This window comes from Dendrobates tinctorius, unplaced genomic scaffold (genome assembly GCF_039654945.1).
Source record: "Dendrobates tinctorius isolate UK_male_01 unplaced genomic scaffold, ASM3965494v1 ptg000064l, whole genome shotgun sequence".
NCBI classification, from domain to species: domain Eukaryota; kingdom Metazoa; phylum Chordata; class Amphibia; order Anura; family Dendrobatidae; genus Dendrobates; species Dendrobates tinctorius.
This window is the reverse complement of record NW_027361732.1, coordinates 67,242,386-67,256,240: the sequence shown is the minus strand read 5'-3', so window position 1 is coordinate 67,256,240 and position 13,855 is coordinate 67,242,386. Positions and strand designations below refer to the sequence as shown.

General features: G+C 39.8%; 1 protein-coding gene and 2 long non-coding RNA genes across 4 annotated transcripts in view; 1 reads left to right on the top strand and 2 right to left on the bottom strand.

Moving 5' to 3' along the window:
- The window catches only part of LOC141094567 (uncharacterized), a 140,668-nt gene extending 130,329 nt beyond the window's left edge, over nt 1-10,339 (bottom strand). Inside the window, exon 1 of the long non-coding RNA XR_012233107.1 lies at nt 10,064-10,339. This is a non-coding gene — a long non-coding RNA (uncharacterized lncRNA). The remainder of the gene's footprint in view (nt 1-10,063) is intronic.
- Nucleotides 1-13,855, bottom strand: part of GPC6 (glypican 6) — a 1,398,086-nt gene that overhangs the window by 502,786 nt on the left and 881,445 nt on the right. The gene's annotated exons all lie outside the window — the stretch shown is intronic.
- Nucleotides 11,072-13,855, top strand: part of LOC141094566 (uncharacterized) — a 40,287-nt gene continuing 37,503 nt past the window's right edge. The window contains exon 1 of the long non-coding RNA XR_012233105.1: nt 11,072-11,116. This is a non-coding gene — a long non-coding RNA (uncharacterized lncRNA). The remainder of the gene's footprint in view (nt 11,117-13,855) is intronic.

The window sequence follows — 13,855 nt, the reverse complement described above, 5'->3', positions numbered from 1 at the left end:
TATTTTTTTCCATGCTATTTGTTTAAACTTGTCTTACCAAACAAGATAATTACGTTTCCCCTTTAATTATAAAAATGAGTCAAAGTCATTATTATTTTGATGATTGTTGTGCACCTAAAAGTAATTAACTTCTATCATGTTTTATTGAAATTACATGTCTGGGTGAGAACAGGGTAAACATTTTCCCCTTTAAAATATAAGTGGTGAATTTAAGTTATGCAAGATGAATTCACTGCGGGGGATTGCGTAGTCAGCAAAAGTTTCTTTTAACAACCCACTTTTTAATCAAATTACATATTTCTACCTGGAAAGGTTTTAAACAACATGACCCTAACTTACAGTTCACTACAATTTATTGCTGGCACTAAAATTACTTTGGCATAGCATAATTTACTGATATGGCAATACTAGATGTGTTTTAAGTCATAGGAAAATTATTGTTGTTCTGCATTACTATTTCTTACGCAACTTTTTTCTTTTCTTTTAACAACTCATATATCATTGCCGCCAATGTGTTGAAGTTTTGTTATTTTAAAGATTGTTATCTGCTACTTTAACAATCTTCTCAATCTGGCTCCTCTTTTTGCACTTTGTGCTAGTTACTCCATTGAGCTCTATCTAGAGGTTTCCTGATTTTGCTGTTTATTCCTTATGAGAGGATCAAGACTTTAATATGGGGACGCTTGGATGTATCTGTTACATTGCACCTGCACAATTTCCATGCAGCTACTGACCCTGCAATGATATTCCAGAATGTCCTTGTACTGTAGAGTCTTTTGTCAACTGCTTGGACTGTCAGCAAATGATTTGCTCTTACTACATGCTAGTTATAACTGATTGTTAGAGACAGACTCCCTATGGTTGATTTTTATAAGGTTTTGGGTATTAGTTTTAGCTTGGTATGGTTTATTCAGTAGACATATAAAATGTTGCATGTATTTTTATATCACAGGAACAGCTCTCTTACCTTTTTGGCTTTATATGGGAATTGTTCACTAAAAACTTGTATGTGTCTTCTTTTCACAGTAAACTAGTTTGCTTTCTTCAAACATAAATTTGTCTCCTAATAAAAGCACACAAGGAGGCAGCAAAATTCCCTAAGAGTATTGTATCCTCATGAAAACAAGTCATTCAACATGAGTGATTAGTAAGGTAAAATCCCAAAGAGGTCCGTAAGTGGGTTATCAGCAGCTTTAGAGTAAACATATGTCACCCTAGTCTGATGTATTAGGACAATATGGTGGACAGAAGGAATCCTGTGTGAACTTTAGTGCCAAATAGACAATGCCAGTGGTGCCCTTGGGCATGCCTTGCCAGGTTCAGCAACAGGTCACAATCATATTTTAGTATCTAAAAGTTCAAATTAATGTTACATAATAGTACAATTCAATATTACAACTGTCCTATTTGGCACACTGAAACTTTTGCTTGCCTGAAATGCTTCAACTAATAATCTGAAGGAAATAAAGGAATTACAAACTGGATCCATGTTTATCTATTTCTAGCTCTATTATTTCTTCTTGAATTATAAACAGATATGAAAAAGAAATTAAGATTTTTTTCAGATTCTGTATTATTTTGAACCTTACAGTATTTATAGAACAGAAATCAATGCTTACATGTTCGGGATGCTCCCATAAAATATAGGGAACTATTGTATGCTCTTGCAATAAATGACATATACATAACATGTATTTCACCCAAGCCTAATTTGACTCTACAGTTGCCTTATTTTGGACATACCATGACATTTTGTTTTCTCATTATAAGGCAAAAGGAAGAAGTATTAGCAGCACCAAGGTAAGAAGACAAATCCCAAAAATGCAACTGAACACTCAGGCAGTGTTATGATATTGTTGCTCAGGAAAATAGGTAACACGCTAAAAACTGAAACTGACCCTGCTGCTTTCTGTACAGACTAGAGCTCCTTACCTCGCACTACCTAATGGTTCCTGTGTGATCTGAGATAACCCTAACCGCAGACTTCATTATCCTCCTAAAGAAACAGAGGGCAGAGCAAATTACCTACAGAAGGAAAAGTGTGAAGAAACAGAAAGAGATTCCAGAGTGAGTAAAACAAACCATGAAATAAAAAATAAAGGATTAAGTACGTACTGCTAGAGAATATGCTGCCTGCTTCCTAAAAAGAAACAGAAGATAGGTGCAGGGTAAAGAACATAAACAGCAGAGAGATAAAACCAAGCTGGTTTTTCACTGACCGACTTAAACTACAGTAATATAGCCAAATATCCAAATGAGACAAACACCAGCAGGAAATGCCAGCATTAGTAAACTATATAAAGCCACACCTGAAAGGTGATAGGGCAGACAACTGAGTATATGAAAACACTTGTTACCCTAAGAAGACTGAAGCAAGGATAATAACATAGTAACATAGTTTTGAAGGGTGAAGGAAGACCTTATGTCCATCTAGTTCAGCCTATTTTAGTGCAGATGTTCTGCATTGTTGATCCTGGGGAAGGCAAAAAACCCACAGAGTAGAAGCCAATTTTCTCCATAGGGAAAAAAATTCCTTCCCCTAAGCTGGGTCAACCATTTACCTATAATATTCTGTCATTCGTAACCTTCTATACTGTTACTCACAAGAAAAGCATCCATTCCTTTCTTAAATTCATTCATTGAGTTGGCCATCACCACTTCCTCAGGAAGAGAATTCCAGAGCCTCACTGCTCTTACCATGAAGAACCCTCTTCTATGCTGGTGCAGAAATTGTCTTTCCTCCAAATGAAGAGAATGCCCCCTTGTTCTTGTCACAGTCCTTGGTACAAACAGTTAATTGGAGAGATCTCTGTATTGCCTTCTGATATACTTGTACATATATATATTAAGTCTCCCCTAAGTCTTCTCTTTTCTAGAGTAAATAGACCTAATTTTGATAACCTTTCTGGGTATTGTAGTGAACCAACTCCATTTATCATTTTAGTAGCCCGCCTTTGAACCCTTTCAAGTTCAGTAATGTCTTTCTTGAGCACCGGCGTCCAAAATTGCACACAGTACTCCAAGTGTGGTCTGACGAGTGATTTGTACAGAGGGAGAATTATGTTTCCATCTCGTGTCCCCAGACCTCTTCTAATGCATCCCATGACCCTATTTGCTTTGGTGGCAGCTGCCTGACACTGGGCACTCCAATTTAGCTTCTTATTGACTAAGATGCCTAAGTCTTTTTCCATGTCTGATTTCCCCAGCAGTTTCCCATTTAGTAAGTAATTGTAGCATCTGTTTCTCCTTCCCATGTGCATAACCTTACACTTATCTGTGTTAAACCTCATTTGCCATTTTTCAGCCCAATTCTCCAATTTACTCAAATCTGTCTGTAGTTGCAAACTGTCCTCCTTTGTGTTAACTACCTTACATAGTTTTGTATCATCTGCAAATACTGATATTTTACTGTGTAAGCCATCCACTAGATCATTAATAAATATATTAAATAGTAGGGGGCCCAATACAGAACCCTGTGGTACCCCACTAGTAACCCTGTCCCAATCTGAGTATGCCCCATTAATAACCACTCTTTGTTTTCTATCACTAAGCCAGCTACCTACCCATCTACACACATTTTCCCCTAGCCCAAGCTTTCTCATCTTACTTACCAATCTCTTATGTGGGACAGTGTCAAATGCTTTAGAGAAGTCGAGATAAATGACATCCATTGATTCTCCTTGGTCCATTTGAGAGCTTACATCCTCATAGAAGCTGATCAGGTTAGTTCGACAGGAGTGATCCTTCATAAATCCATGTTGATATGGAGTTAAATATTTATTAACATTGAGATATTCCATAATGGTATCCCTTAGAAACTCTTCAAAAATTTTACCCACAACAGATGTTAAGCTTACCGGCCTATAGTTACCTGAACAAAAGTTGTGTTTGTTGTGGCTTGGAGGACAAAGAAGCCAACCACAAAGCACAGTTTAAACCCAGACGCATGATGCTAAACACCCAAAAAGGTGCATCTTCAGTGGCTCGGCAGACAGAGAGGTCGAACACAACACCGGCTCAACGGTTCAAACCCAGATGCATGACAGGCAGTATATAAAGTAAAAACATTATCCTGTACTTCAAGGAGTCAATTTTAACTTAAATGGTTTGTCAAGTGGTCTTGTGATGTTAAGTCACATGTCTACTGCAGCCAATCAGTGACTGCTCTAACAGAATAGTAAAAGCTCTAGTGAGTCAGCAGCCACAGAGAAGAAATAACATTGTTTTACTAGGAAACATGATGTGTACAGAGGAACTGCATTGGTTTGGGAGATAAGCATGCCAGTTGTTTTATTTTAACCTGCACAGTTTTTCATTTATCTATTAGTGGTCAGCACTTTTAAGTTAGCATCTAATGTCGGTAATAAGTGATCAGCTGTCAGTTCTGCAACACGCTAGTTTACCAGTCAAAATGTCTCCTCAGGTCAGTTGTAGTGATCTCATTTCAGTCACTTTATTATTGCCTGCAGATTGAAAAATCCACCTGGGTAGCTCTATGTAACAGTCAACACATTTTTGAAACTCACAGCATTCTCAATCACACACTCAGTAAGTGTCCACAGGGTTTGCAAATTCACTGATCTGCAAATTTTCCATTAGAGAGCCAATTCTCCTCTATATTAATGTTTACTATCATTCAATTAACTTTGCATACCGTAAACCAATAGTACAAGAAAATATAAGAACCTTTAGGAAGCAACTTATCTTATATGTTTTATTCTACACTTATGAGTCAACTGTTCTTTTTCCCTGCTCCCTAGACTAATCATTCCCTGAGAGAGGCCAGGGTCACACTAGCGTATGGCATCCAATGCGTGAGCATCGGATGCAATATGCTAATGACCCTCGGCTTCTGCTCTCCACAGAGAGGATCGGAGCACAGCTGTGGAGGAGGCAGAGAAAATAATTTCTCCATCTCCACCATTGCTGGGGTCAGCGTATATCGCACAGCACTTGGATGATATCTGAGTGATGTGTGCTATGTCACTTGCACCCATAGACTTATATGGGTTCGAGTGAACTGAGACTCGGCCGAGTGTCGGTGACAATTGCAGCATGCTGCGATTTCACTCGCACGTAGAATACAGCCGAGGAAAAAAAACGCTGATGGGAGCTGCCCCATAGATAAATACTGGTCCAAGTGCTATCTGATGTTTTATCGCATAACACTCGTCCGTATTCATCGCTAGTGTGACCCCAGCCAAATACAGATAAAAATTGTACATTCAAGTCAAAATTGACTGACAGCTCACTGAAATATCACACTACAGCTGCCAGTTAAAATCTATTGGGAGGGAAGGAAGAGAGAGGAGGGAGGAACAGAAAGAGGCAGAGAAACACGTAGACTTGGAGCTGTTGCTTTCTAATGTGTTTATCTAATAAGTATTTTATCTAACCCCAGTGTTGGATTCAGTTGTGTGATGCCCTCCATGCTGCTTCTTCTGAATATGTGTAGCAAAGAGAAAGTAGAGAAGGAATCTCTCATGTCTTTCAGTGCAATGTATGAGAGATATCATAGCCGAAAATTAGAGATGGAGCCAGGAGAGTGAGAAAACTGGTGAAACATTTCAGGATAAAAGTCATGTAAAGAACAGAATCATTGCTATTTCTAATGTACACACATGACAGCCTTTCTGAAAATTAATCTTAAGTTACTGGTACACGTTAAAGTAATGGATGATTTAGGTTGTGACCTCCATTTTCTTATATAAGAAATAAATGGGTCCATATTTGTACAAAATGAGACGCTGATGGTCTTTAGTCTTGAATCAGCTTCAATTCACAAATATGCTTATGTCTACTAAAGGTAATAATACAGGGATGTTTTCACATATACAGTACATAGGCAAGAATAAGGTTAAGAAGCACTTGTCAAATTTTAGAACCTAATCTTTGCTGGGAATCTTGTATTTCCTGTACATAACCATAAACCATATGTAAATTTTACTCGTTCTTTGAAGTTTCTTTTAACACATAAGATTTTAATGACAAGCTGAAGTAACTATTTCCGCACTTATAGCGTAATAAAAAAGAACTTGAGCTTAGATCAAATAGAAACACAGCCGAAATGACAAATGAACATTTTATTTCAGCAAAAAAGAAGTCGGTCAATTTGGAAATTTAAATGAAATAAGGCACGCCAATTTAAAACACAGGGCTATACGACAGTTCAAAGCAGAGATTTTTCTATGCTCATCAAAATATGTTTGATAAAGGCAAATGAATGCTTCATCTGCACTTTTTTTTAGAAAATACACAATCTGTCACAGCTACAGTCTCTAGTGTGTCATTGTGTTCACAATGACTTTGCTGCTCATTTTGTAAATTAGTTATGAGAAAAGGCTATGTCCACCATTGCAACCAGTTTTTTTCTGGCCCAATACATTAAAACGGAAAATTTAAATAAGTTGTCTTTTTTTATTCTATTTTGTGGCTACAGTTTCTATTCACACCCATAGTGCCAGTCAAACATTTGGACACACCTGTTCATTTAATGATTTTCCTTGTTCTTATTTGAATATACACATAGTAGATTCAGACAGATGGCAGCAATAGGTGGTGTCAATTTGTCTCTTTTAAGGCTTGTAACTGATAAATTTATCTTATATAGCAGAAGTAATTTGGAATGACCCTTTCTTGGGGTCATTCCATCAAAAGAATTGTTGACTTTCAAGGCCAAATTTAAGGATACCTTCAAGGTTCCAGCAATTTTCCAGATTAATTGACCTTCATCTCTTGAAGGGGTATTTTCATATTATTAAATTAGTATAGTTATTTAGACAGCATGAAAATAAGCAAGATTGCAAATGATATGCTTTGCCTATCAGTTTGTTTTTCTGGTACTAGCAGGAGCTACATTCCAAGCTGAGGAATGTAGCTAGGAATGTTAGCTCCAACTCTCTCAGTCAACTCTCTCAACCCGATTGATTTCAGCGTTAGCTGCTCACCTTCTTTCCTTTCCCACCTAATTCCTTTGTTGAATTGTTCTTGCACTGTTCGGAATTAGAGCAGTTATAGAATAGGGCTGAGCACTGTATGGAACATTGTACAAATTCTCCCTCTACAAGACACACTTGATGGTTGCAAACACTTTCTAAAGGCCGGTGATTTCACAAATGAGCCATTGATAAGACATACTTTTTAATCACAGGGCTGGGTTTAGACAATGTGAGACCCAATGCAAGAAATAAAATTGGGGCCCCAAATACTAACATATTGCTCTGCTGTTCCATTCTAACAGGCTTGAAAATGCGCTATTCTGCAGATTGATGTTAACCGCTCTAATATTTAACACCTTTCCTATGGCCAATTCTAGACTTTCAAATGATGGCAGCATATGCAAGGTAAACAATTTCAGAGTAAAAAAAAATATAATTTATATTCCAAATATTGTGCATGAGATTTGTCAAGAATATGGAAAAAATATGAAAAAAGAATTTGAAAAATAGATCTTTCTGCAAAAATAAGAACGTATTCTAGATTATTATATACATTTAGCAGCTTACTAAATTGAACCACATATATTAATACATCTTCCTGCAAAAATTGGAATTTATTATACATTTATACTACATAAACTTTCCAACCAAAATACTTAAAGGGAAGGTGCCATCAAAAAAATTTTTTTCTAGCAATTGAAAAAAAATGTAAAGAATTAATGTTTAAATTTTCTTAAAAAATATTATTATTTGTTTATAATTTTGTAAAATATGAAAAATAATTTTAAAAGGTTTTGTATTTACACTTTATACACTAGAGGGAGCAGCTACTGAAATTTGACAAAAATCTAGTGTTACAACTAGCTCACATTACTGCCCTGCAGTAAATATGGGCTGAGTCTGCTGACATGGGTGTGATGTCACTCCTTTCCTCCCCTACCGGATGTTTGCTAAGGGATAAAAGAGAATGGCATCTAGGAACACAGTGAGCAGCCATTTTGTAGGTGACTGCATAGTTATACTGACAAGTAGACAGTCACCGAGGATGGCAGGCAGCAAGGATTCTGGGAGATATATGGTGGAGGGAGCAGGGTGACAGCAGCACAAAGTATTTCAGGAGAGCAGTGTGCTGGTTTATGGGGGCACCCTGTTTGGTACCAGGAATTGTACATAGAGCGCTGTCTTTTATACACAAGGATGGACCGTCTGCTTGTCTTTTCCACAGAAATCCAGGAAACATTTCTGCTGATTGATGGCCTGTTCTGATCCAGACTTTGCATGCAAAAACCCCATTCCCTTCTTTGTATCCTGTCCTGGTGATGTGTGAAAGCAAGGCAACAGGCAAGGCGCAGTCCGGGTGATGCTGGAAAGCAGGCTGGGGGGGAATGTAGCCATATAGTAACGATAAAAATGAGACCCCCTCTCTTCAGCTGCCTCACCAGCCCTCCCCTGACTGGAGTTCATGCTGCTTTCTCTATTACCCCTGACACGTGAAGGTGCGCAGCCAGAACCACCCTAGAATGGGTCCCCTTTCTGCAGATATTACTGCCATAGTGTTCTCACATAATGCCGCCATACAGATCACATATAATACCGCCATATAGATCACACATAATGCTTACATATAGTTCACACATAATACCGCCATATAGTTCCTCACATAATACTGCCGTAGTGTTCATGCATAATACCACCATACAAATCGCAAATAATACACTACTCAGCAGACAGTATCATACATGATATTATTAGATACACGGCTCAGCAGACAGCATCACACAGGAGAGGATTAGATACACGGCTCAGCAGACAGTATCACACAGGATAGGATTGGATACACGGCTCAGCAGGCAGTATCACACAGGATAGGATTGGATACACGGCTCAGCAGGCAGTATCACACAGGATAGGATTAGATACACAGCTCAGCAGACAGTATCACACAGGAAAGGATTAGATACACGGCTCAGCAGACAGTATCACACAGGAAAGGATTAGATACATGGCTCAGCAGGCAGTATCACACAGGAGAGGATTGGATACATGGCTCAGCAGACAGTATCACACAGGAGAGGATTGGATACATGGCTCAGCAGACAGTATCACACAGGATAAGTTAGGATACATGGCTCAGCAGACAGTATCACACAGGTTAGGATTAGATACACAGCTCGGCAGACAGTATCACACAGGATAGGATTAGATACACAGCTCAGCAGACAGTATCATACAGGAGAGGATTAGATACATGGCTCAGCAGACAGTATCATACAGGAGAGGATTAGATACACGGCTCAGCAGACAGCATCACACAGGAGAGGATTAGATACACGGCTCAGCAGACAGTATCACACAGGATAGGATTGGATACACGGCTCAGCAGGCAGTATCACACAGGATAGGATTAGATACACGGCTCAGCAGACAGTATCACACAGGAAAGGATTAGATACACGGCTCAGCAGACAGTATCACACAGGAAAGGATTAGATACATGGCTCAGCAGACAGTATCACACAGGAGAGGATTGGATACATGGCTCAGCAGACAGTATCACACAGGAGAGGATTGGATACATGGCTCAGCAATCAGTATCACACAGGATAGGATTACATACACAGCTCAGCAGACAGTATCACACAGGATAGGATTAGATACACAGCTCGGCAGACAGTATCACACAGGATAGGATTAGATACACAGCTCAGCAGACAGTATCATACAGGAGAGGATTAGATACATGGCTCAGCAGACAGTATCACACAGGAGAGGATTAGATACATGGCTCAGCAGACAGTATCACACAGGAGAGGATTAGATACATGGCTCAGCAGACAGTATCACACAGGAGAGGATTAGATACACAGTGCAGTATCACACAGGTCAGAATTAGATACACAGCTCAGTATCAGATACACAGCTCAGTATCACACAGGTCAGGATGCTCAGCGGTGTGGATGGCTATGCGTAGCTCTCGGGGCAGACATGGAGAAAGCGGCACCCGGAGTGTCGGGGCTTGGAGTGTCGGGGCTCGACTGGAGTGTGGTGGCGCTGCCCCTGGATGTGATCATCAGTAAATTCTGGCTGCCCACACTGGTGAAACTGTCCCCCCTGCCAATACTTACTTTACTGCTCCGCTGCCCACGCTGTTTCTTTCTCCCCTCCTGCCTCCTATCCTCGGTCTCCTCCTATAACCACGTGGCTTGTGCAATTATAGGGGGAAAGTGGAGCTCACAGATACACTGTGGGCTCCAGAAAAATGGTGCCGATCTCCTCCCTCTGATGTAATCTGGACAGCCCAGGGGGCGTGCCCAGATCACAGCAAGGAGCAGCTCAATGCAAGGTATAGGGTTGGCAGACGACTGCTGTCTCCTATGCCTAGGGCAGCTATATTTGCAGAGTACAAGTGTCTCTTACACTCCTGCAAGCAAAATGGCAGCCCCCAGTGGCTGCAAAAATAATTAATAATAAAAAAAATTAAAGTTAAAATAATTAATTTTAGATTAAAATTAATTATTTATATAAACAATCATTTTTAATACAAAAAAACTGTGGCACCTTCCCTTTAAGCCAACATTTATGCCAGTTTTTGGAATAAAAAAAAAACACAGAAAGAGGAAAAAGTCCTCCAATAATCAGGAAAAAAAACAAATGAGGCAGCCAGCCTACAATCAGATTATTAGCCATGTGGTACACCAGTGCAAAAAAATAATCGGTATGTGGCAGTGTTAACACGGGGAGTGCAGAGCATATGGTTCACAGCCTCGTAGTAACACCATATAGGGGGGCTGCCCAGTGCTAACTATAATGCATCCCGTGTGAACAGAGGCCACAGTTTACAGAACCATTTGGGTCCAACTGCACCCTGAAAGAGATATAAAGTGCATAAAAACATATAAATATATGTAAGGTATTGGTTGATATTCTGGCCATAATACGGAAGCTGGCAAACTGCATCAAGGTTCCTTACACTTGCCAATCCTACTCTAACAAAAAAAAACACAGAAAGAGGAAAAAATCCACATAATGATTTTTTTTTTGCACTGGTGTACCACACGGCCAATCCCTGATTGTAGGCTGGCTGTCTCATTTAGTATTATTGCACCTGTGCACTTGCCATTTTACTTGGGTCTGCTGCACCCTGTTTAGTGCAGATGTATTGAGGCCTGTCTTTACAGGTAAGCATCTCTGCCTATTTCTTGTTTTTTCTCCATGATAATTGGAGGGTTTTTTCCTCTTTCTGTTTTTTTTTTGTTAGAGTAGGACTGGTAAGTGTAAGGAACCTTGACACGGTTTGCCAGCTTTCGTATAATGGCCAGAATATCAACCAATACCTTACATATATTTATATGTTTTTATGCACTTTATATCTTTTTCAGGGCGCAGTCGGACCCAAATGGTTCTGTAAACTGTGGCCTCTGTTCACACGGGATGCATTATAGTTAGCACTGGGCAGCCCCCCTATATGGTGTTACTAAGAGGCTGTGAACCATATGCTCTGCATTCCCTGTGTGAACACTGCCACATACGGATTAATTTTTTGCACTGGCGTACCACACAGCCAATCCTTGATTGTAGGCTGGCTGTCTCATTTGGTATACTTGCACCTGTGCACTTGCTATTTTACTTGAGTCTGCTGCACCCTGTTTAGTGCAGCTGTATTGAGGCCTGTATATTCAGTTTTTGGAATAAGCTGCATCTTAAAAAGTTAGAAATCATAATGCATTTCATAATTGCAGAAAATTTTGGGGGGTATTCACAGTTAGCCAGAAAAATGAGATTGAATTTCAGGAAGGGAGTTTTAGAAAGATAAATCATGATAAATACAATGAAATGTAGATTTCATTTTCTGGCACTCATACAGTGAGTGTAATCTTTCTATATAGGTATCACTTGCATTTCATTATTATATTGTAATGATCGTGTAATTTATACCAGTACATTTGCTTTATAACAAAGGCACAGGAATAGCATAATATTTACAGTCTCATTATCAAGTGTCTTCTCATTAGTATGTTGCAGATGGATTATGAAGTCAGTTGAAACTTTGTTTGCAGTGTTTTATGATCCTTAATTACATGGCTGTGTGGAGGGATCAGGTATTCCAATGTCAACAAATGTTATCTATTCATTTATATGCAAGAGAGTACAGCCGAGAATTAGTTAAGACCTTAATCAAAGCCATTCTTTCTTAAGGGTCATTAAATCTAAAGTACAAGTTGACTTACATAGAGTGGTAGCCATAAAACACATATAATTATTTGTTATGGTGCCAGAAGCCAGACCAATGAACATTTAGGGTAGAGTTATTCTTGTAATGCAAGCACTTGAAAAAAGTTTTGAATAGACAACAGATAGGCTTGATAATATCAGCCAAATCTCATAATCTGGGGATGACTAAAAAATCATCATATGTGGTTGGGGGATGTTATTATTATTATTTATTATTATAGCACCATTTATTCCATGGCACTTTACATGTGAAGAGGGGTATACATAATACATACAAGTACAGTAATTTTAAACAATACAAGTCACGACTGGTACAGGATGAGAGAGGACCCTGCCCATGAGGGCTCGCAATCTACAACAGGATGGGTGAGGATACAGTAGGTGAGGGTAGAGCTGGCCGTGCAGCGGTTTGGTGGATCGGTGGTTACTGCAAGTTGTAGGCTTGTCGGAAGAGGTAGGTCTTCAAGTTCCTTTTGAAGGTTTCCATGGTAGGCGAGAGTCTGATATGTTGTGGTAGAGAGTTCCAGAGTAGAGGGGATGCGCGGAGAAATCTTGTATGCGATTGTGGGAAGAGGAGATAAGAGGGGAGTACAGAAGGAGATCTTGTGAAGATCGGAGGTTTCGTGCAGGTAAATACCGGGAGACTTGGTCACAGATGTAAGGAGGACTCAGGTTGTGGATGGCTTTGTTTGTCATGGTTAGGGTTTTGAACTGGAGTCTTTGGGTAATGGGGAGCCAGTGCAGGGATTGACAGAGGGGAGAGGCCGGGGAATATCGGGGGAAAGGTGGATTAGTCGGACAGCAGAGTTAGGTAGATTGGAGGGGTGTGAGAGTGTTTAAGGGGAGGCCACAGAGCAGGAGGTTGCAGTAGTCAAGGCGGGAGATGATGAGGGCATGGACTAGGGTTTTTGCAGATTCTTGGTTGAGGAATGTACGGATCCGTGAAATATTTTTGAGTTGAAGTCGGCAGGAAGCGGAAAGGGCTTGGATATGTGGTTCGAAAGAGAGATCAGTGCCAAGGATAACCCTGAGGCAGCAAGCTTGTGGGACTGGAGAGAGTGGGCAGCCGTTTACTTTAGAATCATAGAATCGTAGAGTTGGAAGGGACCTCCTGGACCATCTGGTCCAACCCCCTGCTCAAAGCAGGATTCGCTAAATCATCCCAGTCAGATGTCTGTCCAGCCTCTGTCTGAAGACTTCCATTGAAGGAGAACTCACCACTTCCCGTGGCAGCTTGTTCCACTCATTGATCACTCTAACTGTCAAAAAGTTTTTTCTAATATCTAATCTGTGTCTCCTCCCATTCAGTTTCATCCCATTGCTTCTAGTCTTTCCTTGTGCAAATGAGAAAAAAGTTGATCCTTCTACAATGTGACAGCCCTTTAGATATTTGTAGACAGCTATTAAGTCTCCTCTCAGTCTTCTCTTTTGCAAACTAAACTTTCCCAAATCCTGCAACATTTCCTCATAAGACAGGGTTTGCAGACCGGTCACCATTCTGGTCGCTCTTTTCTGAACTTGCTCCAGTTTGTTGATGTCTTTTTTAAAATGTGGTGCCCAAAACTGGACACAATATTCCAGATGAGGTCTGACCAAAGAGGAGTAGAGGGAAATAATGACTTCACGTGATCTAGACTGTATGCTTCTGTTAATACATCCTAGAATTGCATTTGCCTTTTTTGCTG